The sequence below is a fragment of the Pinus tabuliformis genome, chromosome Q, assembly GCF_031772625.1.
Source record: "Pinus tabuliformis cultivar Carrire ecotype Pingquan chromosome Q, CPIR1, whole genome shotgun sequence".
Taxonomy (NCBI): Eukaryota; Viridiplantae; Streptophyta; class Pinopsida; order Pinales; family Pinaceae; genus Pinus; species Pinus tabuliformis.
The window spans coordinates 1,151,038,322-1,151,050,334 of record NC_142296.1 but is presented as its reverse complement, the minus strand read 5'-3'; positions in this window follow the sequence as shown (position 1 = coordinate 1,151,050,334).

Below are 12,013 nucleotides of genomic sequence, written 5' to 3'. Positions count from 1 at the left end.
TTCCAAGATCTCATAGACTCCCAATAATGGTTCATGTTCCTCCACTCTAACCCCAATGGATTAGTTGTCCAACATTCCCCCCCCCCCCCGCCCCCAATATCAAAGGGTGTATGTGATTCCATGAAGATACCTAAAATATAAAGGTGAATAACATCCAATGGCTACATGTTCTCTTTGAATACGGTGGTTTAAGGATAACCATAAACCATAAGGGTAGTAGAAGATGAAGAATTGTACTAGTGGTGATCTAAGGAAGACCATATACCAAAAATTCAAGTGGAAGCATAAGTATTCTACTTGTGGTGGTTTAAGGTTAATCACCAACTCTAGAAATTGGTTCAAAGAAGTTCTTGAAACAATTCTAAATCTATCTAGAAGCTAACTTTTTCTACTAAATGGAAATATTCCTTGATGATGATTTAGATATAACCAAAAACTGTTGTCTATTAGAAGCAGTAAATCTTCTACCAAGTGGTGGATTAAGAAGGAGCATAAACCAAATCATGCTCATGCAATATGAGTCTCTCTTTGTCTATAACACTGACTTGGATCTAGTAGTAGACTTTGGTTCTCGCTACGAGTTAGGCTCGCTTGATATGACTTTGAAACTAGTAACTGACTATTAACTCCACCTTGTCAAATATAAGGTAAGAAGATGAAAATATATCCACTACAAGATGTGTTAATAATTGAGAATGAAATATATGGTCTGAACAATATATCTTTTTTCTTATTGAAGACCACAACCAAGAAATGATCCATTGAAGGTGAATCATTTCTCTTTTTGGAGTCTTTTGCGTGAAACATTCATTTGAATGATGAGTGTGTTTTCCACAATGCATACAAGCATGTAAATCAAAACATTAAGCTTTCAAGTGGCCAACTTGATAATAATTTTGGCATATTGAATTTGATACAGAAGTGGAGTAGGTGAAGATGAGATTTCCTAAAGAAACCTTACACTCTGAAACTAATTTGGTTTAGATTAGTCTAGGATGTAAAAAATCACTTAGTATTCATACTTAAAACTATCTTTGTGCTTGTTGTTCATTATTTCCTCCCAAGGCCTAATAATGGGCTTTGGAAGTGCAAGCTAAACTTGTTTATGACAAACCCCATCTTCATTTGAATATGTTCCTAAATTGGCATTACTGATTTGATTATGTGTTGGTTGGTGATGGGAATCAATCTCAAATATAAAATTATTCTAAATAAGAACCCTTCCAAAATATTGATTCCCTTGTTGTTGTTCATCTCATTGAATTTGTGATTCAATATGAAGAAAATCAATATTGTTATATGCATATTGTAAACAAATTTGAATTTCAATGAGAATGGACCTACATTTTTTACTGTGGTTTCAACAATATACAATACTAGAGTGTTTAGTAATTGTAATGTATCATCAATTTGATCCATTTTAAAAAGTTCATGCAAGAAATGAAATGTTTCTACTTCTATCAAAGATGCACCCATTTACAATGAAATTTGAAAAGGATTTACACTCAAATCTCTTAATGCAATAAGATTGACCACAACCTTTTACCAATTAAGAACTACATAATTTTACATATAGTGGTAAAAATAACACCTCGAGCATATAAAATAAAATTCTATAGGACCCTAATGGAAATGCTTGCTTGGGGAATCTAAATAACTATAAAAATGCTATCAAGTTTAACTTTAGTACTATTTTCTTTAATAAAAGATGTAACAGTAAAAATCACTTTTATTATTCCATAAAAATAATAGAGATAATTCTCATCTAGTATACTATGGAAATAGACACACGATATATAATGCTAAAGATATTTAGTAGCCCCATGGGGGACTTATGATGGGAAGGTCATGAACTTCTTCACCATAATTTTGGAAGAGGAAAAAAAATATATATTGAATTACTAGTACCTCAAACACTTAGCTAAAACTCTACATCTTATCATGATTACGATGGATTAGAAAATATATACGAAGAGCCTCTTATGCAAGAACGAATACATTCACATGCAACACATGAAAATGTATATAATTCATATTCCACTTACATTGAAAATGCGCGGCCTTTCCTTTAACCAAGGATTAGAAATTCTCCAATTGGACTTATACATTTCCTTCAATGTTTGACCATGTTGTATTTGCAAAAGCCCCTAATTCTTTGCACCCATTGCAGTAATTGAATTGAAGCCAACTTCAACATAGAATACTTGTTTCATATCCAAAAGTAGGGATACCACTTGTAGCTTTTATTAATTTTCCACACGAGAGAGGTAATCATTTAAGACCGCAAGTTAGACCAATGATACCAACAATTACAGTCATCATGCAACGGAAAGAGCTAACCAGCCATATATTGGGTATTTAATGCCTTCAGAGCAGCACACGACTTAACGCGATAACACGGGAGCAGGCAAATTCGGCATTAAATAATATTTGCCCAGTCTCGTGTTATCGGGCTAAGTGGCATGCTGCTCTCAAGGAATTAAATACCCAATATATGGCTGGTTAGCTCCAGCCATCATGCAACTAATTGTACTTACAAAATTATTTTATAGGTTCATGCTTTAATGTGGATTTTTGTGTGCAACTCCCAAAAACTTGTTCGCAAATTTAATTTCTTTCGAAAGTATCACAGTTTCATATGTTTCTTTCTCATGTCGACATCACCGAGACAGAAAAATATTTCCCCTCTGTATCTTTGTTCTCGTTGATATTCAAGACTCAAACATCCTCTCTTCCCCTTCACAATATTCCCTCATCAGCTCTCTAGGTCTCGTCCCCACTCAAAACGCTTTTTCCAAAATCACTAACCACCCATTCCTTTTATTCCAATTAGTTGATTGGAGTTGCATGCCATTTAACATCATGATAAGAGCTAGTGAATTAGTTGATTGCAGTTGCATGTCATTTAACTTCATGACAACAGCTAGTTCTCACTGTAAGTTTCAAAAGGAGGATTTGTATCAATGGATCAGACCATAAATATGCCCATAAAGTTCGAGAACGACTTATAATGTGTGCATTTGATGATACGCAAAAATACAAGTTGGCTTTTGAATTTTTAAAGGCAGAGCAAGAGATAGAGCTGGGGTTAATTCAAAAGAAGTGAGAGGGGTTTCAGTTCACTTGTGAACACTAAGGATGGTTGTCGATGAACTTATAGAAACACTTCTCATTGACTTTTTATTTTTTTTCTTTTAAAGAGATTCTTAACATTACGTTTCGAACAGCATTGTGGGGTCGAACGAAAACGATGAACTCTCCAGCAGTCAATAAAAAAATGGGAATAAATGATATCACAGGGAAAATGAAATTCGCACAAGGATAAACAGCAATAACAAATTTTACATGCCAAAGCCTGTCTCCAAAAGGGTAACAAGTTGTACAGGACATACTAGAGATATGTAATGTGATTGTCTAAAAAGTTTATTGGGTAATAACTGGTTTTGATTTTTTTACCATTTAGATAATTGAAAATTTGAGATATTTTCCCAAATCAATTTTCATTTATTTTATTTTCGAACTTTGGTTAATATTCAAATTTCATTTACATTTATGATAACCCTTTTGTGATAATTAAGATTCGCCAAATACAGTAGAAATCTCATAGGTAAAGAATTTTTAGTTTTTAATATTTTATAAGACTCTGGAAATCGGATTGGTAAGAAAGGAAGCAAGAAGCGTTGTAGAGTCAAAGGCAGGTTGTACATTTTGGATGACCTACAGTTGAGTACTAAGTCCAATTGAGAGGAATAGATTTTGGTTTACAATGAGTACTAAGTCCAATTGAGTGGAATAGATTTTGGGAGTGGAATAGATTTTGGTTGTCAAGACGTAAATTTTCTGGATTTGATAAAGGTTTTAAACTTTATTTCTTTTGGAATAGCATCTTAATTTTTATTTATCTGAAATTTTAATTTCAAAAATTATATTAAAAATGTCATTTTAGTATTTTAATCATAATTATAATAAAGAAGTACATTGGCATGTTAATTTCTAAATTTAAAGTTTCACATCAAAATAAAAAGTATTTTAAAAAGTTAAATAAAAATAATTTATTATTAAACAAATTTTAAATTGTAATAATAATCAATATAGATTCATTTTAAGTATGGATTTCACATAAGTTCAAAGGAACCAAATTTTTTAGCTTGTAAATAATTTTAGAGTGCAAAATACAATGTGTTAGTTTTCAGTGTTTAAATTGTATTTTGAATACTAAATAGAATATATATAAGACCAAATAAAAAATTTGAAAATAAAAACTTTTTTTTATATAGATATATATAAAGTTGATATCAAATAGATAGGATACATCTTCAAATAATTTATTTAAATATCTTATTGAAATATCTTTGAAAAATATAAAATTTAAACATTTGATTCACATTTTTTTATAGGGAACATTATTTTTTATTTAAAACATAATTTTAATTTTTTTTAATTTTTTTTTTAAAAAGTACAAATAGATACACATCCTCTTTAGACAAACTTACATATCCTCTCATACTAAAATATAAATTGTTTATAAAATTAATATTTATAAACAATTATTAATTTTTTATATATAAAATATAATGTCACACCTATGTCCACATACACATATAAAAAAAAAATTTAATGTATGCCTAACATAATAAGCTTGCGATACACCATATGATACATCCTGTATGTATGTGCACACATTTACTTCTTATCGAATATTCACATACTTTATACAATGTATTTCACAGGTCATTAACCTATGTTTAATTCTGTTGTAATCTTTGTTTTTATATATGCTACACGGCAGTATAATGTGTTGTTGAATGGGTTTGGGTGTAAGCCTTACCTCCACGGCAGAACCTAGCTATAATTCTACCCGACAGCAATGTATATTAATATGGCGCGGGCTTTGGTGGTCCTGCCGCAGCCTTTGCAGGTGCCAACTCACCCTTGCCTTAAAGACATCAGTCCTTACCGAGACAGGTGGCATGGTCTGGCTCCTTCGACCATGTGACACCTTGGTTACGGAGATCTCGGTCTTCTTGCTTTTGGTTCCTGCCTTGCTTCGACGGTTTTGATCTCACCCTTGGATCGAAGGGCTGAGATGCACTCAAGGGTTTGCGCTGTTACATAAACACCTCCGAACAGTCTCAGGGTTCATTTGCGCGTTTGGTCTTTCCGGCTCCGATCTAGTGTTCCATCTCGGTTTCAATATCACCAACACTACCTCTTCATCCTGCAAACGCTCCAGAAACTGTGAAATGCCCGTCATCAAGCCATCTCAGGTACTGGCCTTCGACTACCAATTTTACAGTATGCATTAACAGTTCTGTTTAATTTGAACGATTTCTTACTGACTCATTTCCTTTTCATTGCTATGGTGTGCAGCTGGGTCATTCAACCCCTCGGATGGAACCAGGGTGGCTACATACGGCGGTTCAACCCTCTCGGTCACAGGTAAGTTATCAGCTCTTGTTACTCTGCCTGCATACCAGAGCTCGAAGTTTACAGGTCTTAAACTATAGTTTTATGGTTTGATGCAGACCGCCGCTCCAACGCGGGTTTCCTCGTTTCAATCGCTGAGGTATTCTCCATAGAGAACCCTCACGGTTTGCATCCATATTGTAGTCTGGTCATGTCAGTGATTCGCTTGTTAAGTTATTGTTCACAGCGGAACCCTGAGTTCTTTACATATGTTTATGGTTTTCATTTGGTATACAGTGCTGCCCTTGCGGCACACCCAAATTTTAGGTTGTTACACTTGTTCTCAGACATTGGTTGTGGATCTGGCCTCAGCGCACAGATCTGGGCAAGAGTTCTTCTGAGGTTTTTCCCTTATCAAATATGTACAGTTAATTTCTTTTAAAGGTTTCACCATTCGGTGTTATTTGTAATTATATACATGGTATTGTGAAACTGTTAAGCCTCAGGGCAATTTACGCTTGCGTCTTATATGATTCTATTTTCGAATTTTCAACAGTTTTGGAACAGAGCATGGGGTTTATATTATTATTACTGGTTTTGCTTATTTTCATGACGGCAATCGCATATTTAATATCGAGTTATGATAATAGCTTCGGTCACTCGCTCTGTGTTTTCTATGTGTCCTTCGTATTTGCTAACCTGTACAGCATGCATTCGGTGGTTGTAAACAATATTATACTTTCTCTTTTCTCTACGGAAATGTCGCACTATAGGTATGACTGAGGTTCCTCTTTGCAGTTGCATGCACAACATTTCTTGTATTTATATGTATACCTCCTCTTCGAAGTTGCATGCACAGGATTTTATATATATAAATGTATACCTCTTTTCCATTTATCGCCCTAAGGAACTGGGTTCTCTGTTACTGTGTCCGCTAACACTGTGACTTAAGAACATGGGTTAATGGAATACAATATGATTCTCGTTCTCTGTCTGTACAGTTTACCAATAAATTCTGTTTATCTAGAGTAACTTATTTATTCATTTCCATGTCATCAATTATTTATTCTAGATAACTGTAGGTTTTATTGTTCTCCCGTCGACGGTGTAGCATCTGACTACAGTTAGTGCTCTTCCACCCAGATTCAGAGGTTCTAATCCTCGTTTCCGTCGACACGTTACAGTATTTGCTTGATTATCTATCAAATTGTTCAATGCTGTTATTTCACTGTTAGCCTTTCGGTTCTTAAAACAGTGTCTTGGTCTTGCTAATGAGGTTGTGTCAAGTCCGTTATTCAATAACCAAATCTTGGTTAACCCTCCCGGACACCAATAATCAGTCCTTGACTAATACCTCTATGTAGCTTTATTTACCGTAGTACTAGTTCAGACCATGTCTATTAGTTGACAAACTGTCTCTTAGCTTTAAAGACTACATCTGTACATGTATGTTATCATTATGACAGTATCTAGGAAAATGAAAGACAAGTTTCCTGTTTGACTACTGTAAATTTCACTGTATATTTATATTCAAGCAGAGACCTCACAGTTTGGAACCGTACCTGGTTCTCCAGAGTCAGGAATGGGTTCTCAAACAAAACCAGTCACCTGAACTTTGATTCTGCTCATCCACCCAGCCATGAGATCCATCCCTCAGACGGAATTCTCCCCCCGAGCCATCTTGCAGGCCTCAAGCCCTCAACAAGATTTGTGCACTCTGTGCCTGGTTATCTAATCCTAACCGGACTTAACCGGTTTTCCTTTTTCTTTCTCCTTTTTTCTCTTCTTGGAAAAGGTCTCTTCTGTCTGTCCCCACAGCACAAAACTTCCTCCCTACAGCCAGGACTTTTCCTGTTCTGGGAGGGTAGTTTCCATCAGTTATTATAACTGATCTCTTTCTTTCAAATCCACCTCCTAGAGGCTGCCAGCATTTCAAGAAAATATTTAAATTACTTTTAATAAAATAGTTTGTCACAGTTTTGTTTTAAAAACATAAACAACAACTGTCTTACTGTCTTTTACCACAGTAAATTTTCACATTTACATAGTCTGGGGTCATCACATCTCCCCCTCCTGTGATTGGACATCGTCCCGATGTCTGTTTCCCTTAAACAAATTCGGGTAAGCTTCTCTAAGGAGTTCTTCATCCTCCCAAGTGGCCTCTTCAGGCCCATAATGCTGCCATTGCACCTTAGCTTGGGAAATAACCCATTTCCGCAGCTGCACTTCTCTCCGGTCGAGAACGGTCAGTGGTTCGACCAGAACCTCGCCTTCCAACTCGACCTGCAATCAACGACATATTTAATTATTTTCTTGTTTTAGAATAAAGCTTATCTAACATGATCAGATTAGTTCTTACCGGAACATTCTGCCATTGAATCACATGTTTAGGATCGTAGACGTATTGTTTTAATACGGACACGTGAAAACATTGTGGATCCTAATATGGCTTGGTAGGGCGAGTTGATAAGCTACTGGCCCCACTCTTGCCAAGATTAGAAAGGGTCCAAAATAGCGTGGTGCAAGTTTGGCACACCCGCTCCACTACAAAGTACTCCTTCTGGGTTGAATTCTAACAAACACATGGTGCCCAACCTGGAATTCTTTGAACCTTCTCTTTCGGTCAGCAAAACTTTTCTGTCTATCCTGAGTGGCTTTTAAGTTGGTACGCACTTTTTTTACCGTGTCTTCCATTTCCTTGAGCATTTCAGGACCAATTCGTAACCTATCCTCAGGTCCACTGCAACTTGACGGTGTGCGACACTTCCGCCCATACAGCACCTCAAAAGGACTCAACTGTGTTGAGGAATGATACCCATTGTTATATGCAAACTCGACCAGGTGGAGGTATTCCTCCCATTGAGTTGGTTTCATCATAACACATGCTCTCAGCATGTCCTCCACTACTTGATTCACTCATTCCGTCTGGACATCGGTCTCGGGATGATAAGCTGTGCTAAAATTCAGCTGTGTTACCAGTTCAGCAAACAATGTCCTCCAAAAGGTTGATGTGAACTTAACATCACGATCAGAGATAATTACCTTCGGAAGTCCATGCAATTTGAAAACATTTTGCATGAAAATATGAGCAATTTGCACAGCCTTATATGTTGATTGCACAGGTATGAAGTGTGATGCCTTACCTAACTTATCCGCTACCACCATAATGGAATCATTATTTTTCTTCGTTCGAGGCAATCCGGTTATAAAGTCCATGGAAATAGTCTCCCATTTCCATTCCGGAATGGGTAAGGGTTGTAACAGCCCTGCTGGATGCAAATGCTCCGCTTTAATCTGTTGACATTCTAGACATCGCGCTAGATACTCGGCTACCTCCTTCTTCATTTTTGGCCAGTAATATTCCTTTCGAAGGGCGGTAACCATTTTCTGGTACCCTGGATGAAATTCGTCTAGAATCAGTCTTCTAAGACTATCTTCATTGGGTACATACAGCTTTTTATTAAAATACAGCATTCCGGCATCATCTAGCTCATACCCCTGTTGTATTTCCTTACCAGAAAGTTGTTGTACTTGCTGTTTAATTTGCTGGTAAACAACATCTTGATCAGCCGCTGTTTTTATCCTTTCCAGTAGGGTACTCTGCCATTTACTAACCGAAATCTTGCACACGCATTGTACCTTTCGACTCAATGCATCCGCTACTCGGTTCTCCTTCCCCTTTAAATGCTTAATTTCAAAATCAAATCCGCTTAAGAAGTCGGCCCAACGAGCCTGTCTCGCATTTAAAGTGGGTTGGCTGAAATAGTTTGTTAAGCTGTGGTGGTCTGTTAACAACAGAAATTTTCTTCCCACAAGGTAGTGTCGCCACATTTTCAGTGCATGAATAACGACTGTCAGCTCCAAGTCATAAGCAGAATATTTCTGCTCATGTTCCTTCAGTTTCCTTGATTCGTATGCAATTACTCTTCCCTCTTGCATCAGCACTCCTCCCACACCTTCTTTACTTGCATCAGTACAGACCACGTAATCTTTATTAGGATCAGCTATACTTAATATGGGCGCGGTGGTGAGTAAGTGCTTGAGTTGTTCAAAGCTCTGCTGACATTCTGAGGTCCACTTAAATACCTTTCCCTTCTTTTGTAAGGAGGTGATAGGGTATGCTACCCTTGAAAAACCTTCCACAAATCTTCTGTAATAACCTGCTAGCCCCATAAAGGACCTAATATCTGCCATGTCCTTTGGTATGGGCCACTCCATTATAGTTCTGATTTTCTTAGGGTCAACTGCAATTCCTTCCTTTGTGATTACATGGCCTAAGTATTGTATTTCCTCCTTAAAGAAATCACACTTACTAAACTTTGCATATAATTGATGTTCTCGCAAAGTTTGCAACACCAATCTGAGGTGTTCTTCATGCTCCTTCCTTGATCGGGAGTAAATCAGAATGTCGTCTATGAATATCAACACGAATTTATCCAAGAATCTATGAAACACACTGTTCATCAAACACATGAAGGTAGCAGGTGCATTGGTCAGACCAAAAGGTAGCACCACGAATTCATAATGGCCATACCGCGTTCTGAAAGCTGTCTTAGCGATATCCTCTTCTTTAATTCTGATCTGATGATAACCAGATCGCAGATCGATCTTAGAGAATACCGTTGCCCCCTTCACTTGGTCAAAAAGTTCATCTATCCTAGGCAAAGGATATTTATTTTTAATCGTGAGCTTATTCAGCTGACGATAATCAATGCACATCCGAAAAGTTCCATCTTTCTTCTTGACAAATAACACTGGGGCTCCCCAGGGTGATACACTGGGACGGATGTAGTTTTTATCTAGCAGCTCCTGCAGTTGCATTTTTAATTCTGTTAGTTCTGGTACACTCATTCGGTATGGTGCCCGTGACACAGGTGCTGCCCCCGGAATCAATTCAATAGTGAAGTCCACATCTCTTTTAGGTGGCAATCCCGGTACTTCCTCAGGAAAAACATCTGCAAATTCTTGTACCACCGGAATGTTACCCAGCGTAGCAGTTTTTTCTTTCTGATTTGCGTAACCCACCTGGATAGCATAAATTTGGCACTTCTTTCTGATACATTTAGCTAACTGAGATGCTGTAATGGGTCGAATCTGCACGGGGTGCTTAATTCCTTGTAATTCCTGCTGCTCTCCACGGTCATCCTTATAGTAGATGGTTTTTGTCTTGCAATTCACTAAGGACCAGTGTTTTTCCAGCCAATCCATCCCAATCAGGATATCATATGAACCCAATGGTAGTACGTTTAAATCTGCCACTATTGGCTGCCCTGCTATGGTTAAAGAGCAATTATTTACTTTGGCCAAGACTCGTCTCTTGGCTCCTGTAGCTAATTGGACCAGCCACGGATTTCTGAACTTTTCAGATTGTAATTTACACTGTTCTACTATCTTTGGGCTAACATAACTTAAAGTAGCTCCTGGATCAATAAGAACAGCTATAGAAAGGTTTGAAATTTTACCTTCAAATTCGACCATAGATGGCTGGTACTCCGCTTGGCAGTCTTCCAAAGCTGCATTAATTCTGGGTACACTACGTGCCACGTCCCCAACGGTCGATGCTTCATGAATTTGGGATATCTGGTCTGTCCCCTTTCGCTGTGGGCAGTTTTTAACATAGTGAGGTCCTCCACAGCCCCAGCATTGAACTGGAGGTCTGGTCATCCCTTCACCTTCTGGCCTAACAGGCTGCTCACTTACTCTGTTTTCACTTACTGGCCTAGCTCGGGGTGCACTTCTTGTTACAGATCTACTGTTCAATCCTTTACCAGCTCCCCTACTTCCATTGCTGCGACCTCCCTTGCTGCTTCCAACCACCCGACTGCTCCTTTTCTCATTCCATCTTTTATTTGAAGTATCCCCCTTCTGTTTATTCTGCTGGTAGCAGATCCTTGCTTTACGAATAGCCTCATCCATGGTTCTAGGATTGTCAAACTCAATCCTTTGTCTTATATATGAAAGTAAGCTGCTCACAAACCTTTGCACCTTGGCTTTCTCCTCTTTGATATAAGGTACATAGCGTAGCAGAGAGGTAAAGCGATTAATGAACTCGTCCATCGTCTGTTGCCCCAGTCTTAAATCGTGGAACTCTCTCGCTTTTTCATCGTAGAAGCGCTCAGTTAGGTACCTTTCTTTGAAGTATTTCTGAAATTTCTCCCATGTAATGGTCCGTTCGCTTACCCCCTTGACAATCTTGATTTCCTCCCACCACAAGGTTGCCTTACCTTGTAACTGGAAGATAGCTAATCTCGCCTTCAAGTTATGATCATACTCATACAACTGAAAATATTTATTAACCAAGCTTCAGCTGCTTCCTCCTGTTCGCCATCAAAATGTGGGGGTTTAATTTTTCGAAATTCTCCCTGCAGCTCCATTCTCTGACGTTTTGAAGTTTGCTGCTCTGGTACATTGTCAGAATGATCCTCTTTGCCTTCTGAATTTTCAGGTTCAATCTGATAGTTCTGTTCTTCTGTCATCCTCTGTTGTTCCGCGCTGGGGTTAGATAGAGGTGGATTTTGCCTGTCCGACAAACTCTTCAGAATCCTTTCTTGTTCAACTGTCAAACGTGCGTTGTCTTCTCGCAAACGTGCCATCTCATTTTTCAATT